The sequence below is a fragment of the Perkinsus marinus genome (assembly GCF_000006405.1).
Source record: "Perkinsus marinus ATCC 50983 genomic scaffold scf_1104296930530, whole genome shotgun sequence".
Taxonomy (NCBI): Eukaryota; Perkinsozoa; order Perkinsida; family Perkinsidae; genus Perkinsus; species Perkinsus marinus.
This window is the reverse complement of record NW_003216043.1, coordinates 1-1,158: the sequence shown is the minus strand read 5'-3', so window position 1 is coordinate 1,158 and position 1,158 is coordinate 1. Positions and strand designations below refer to the sequence as shown.

Genomic DNA, 1,158 nt, shown 5'->3' with positions numbered 1-1,158 from the left:
GGGAACCAGGGATCCTCGGCTGACGCCGTCGGGCGTACGGATTTCAGTGCTGGCACGCGCGGGGGACTAGCTCAAATGGTAGAGCGCTCGCTTAGCAAGCGAGAGGCACCGGGATCGATGCCCGGGTTCTCCAATTATTCTGCCATTATTTGAACGCTTTGCTGGAATCCGATTCACTCTTTGTGGGATGCAGGCGGGGTGCAAGTGCATCCGAAGCCCAAAGTGTGCGGAATCAGGTACAATGATGAATCTTGTTCCTTTGGATTCATTTGTCCCCACATAATTAATTGATGACACGCGTACGTGGAGTAAGATTGACTTTGGTGGCGTGGCTCATCAAGCACCGTGGCAGCTGGTGACACGTCGTTAAATCATAGTATCATATTTAATAGATGTAATCTAGCTCGGAAGCTCTGTCACCAATCACCATGACACTTCGATGCGAAGAATTTCAGCATGAGTCTAGCATCTCTGACTTGAAAACATCGATTCAAGCGGTGACACACAACCTCAGTCTATCTGGCTGCCTTCACCGCGTGTTTTTTCGGGAAAGGCCGCAAATAATACCACAAAAAAAATCAGGAAAATCTCGAAGTAAGGAATTGAGTAGCATCTTGTGTTTGATATCTTTCGTTTTTCGTGCGGCTTTGGCGCAGTAGGTAGCGCGTAGGTCTCATAATCCTAAGGTCGCGAGTTCGATCCTCGTAGGCCGCATTATTAGTTCGTGAATGCGATTTTCTGTTGAACAATGCGTCCTAGAGGATCCGGGGAAGTCTCTTCGTTACCACGAGAAGAATATACATGGAGCCTTGACTAGGCGGAGCTCTATTTCAATGGCTTTAGCCCAGATAGCTCAGTTGGGAGAGCGCCAGACTGAAGATCTGGAGGTCCTCAGTTCGATCCTGGGTCTGGGCATTATTGATTTCAATCGGGTTTCGGGTTCGGGGGTTTCGGGTTTCGGGTTTCGGGTTTCGGGTTTCGGGTTTCGGGTTTCGGGTTTCGGGTTTCGGGTTTCGGGTTTCGGGTTTCGGGTTTCGGGTTTCGGGTTTCGGGTTTCGGGTTTCGGGTTTCGGGTTTCGGGTTTCGGGTTTCGGGTTTCGGGTTTCGGGTTTCGGGTTTCGGGTTTCGGGTTTCGGGTTTCGGGTTTCGGGTTTCGGG

General features: G+C 50.5%; 3 non-coding genes across 3 annotated transcripts; all 3 read left to right on the top strand.

Moving 5' to 3' along the window:
* Window positions 1-60: 60 nt before the first annotated feature.
* Pmar_PMAR011210 lies at window positions 61-133 on the top strand. Its single transcript has one exon. It is a non-coding gene; the product is annotated as a tRNA-Ala (tRNA).
* Window positions 134-641: 508 nt separating this feature from the next.
* Pmar_PMAR011209 lies at window positions 642-714 on the top strand. The gene has a single exon. It is a non-coding gene; the product is annotated as a tRNA-Met (tRNA).
* Window positions 715-842: 128 nt separating this feature from the next.
* On the top strand, window positions 843-915 carry Pmar_PMAR011208. The gene has a single exon. It is a non-coding gene; the product is annotated as a tRNA-Phe (tRNA).
* The last annotated feature ends 243 nt before the right edge of the window (window positions 916-1,158 follow it).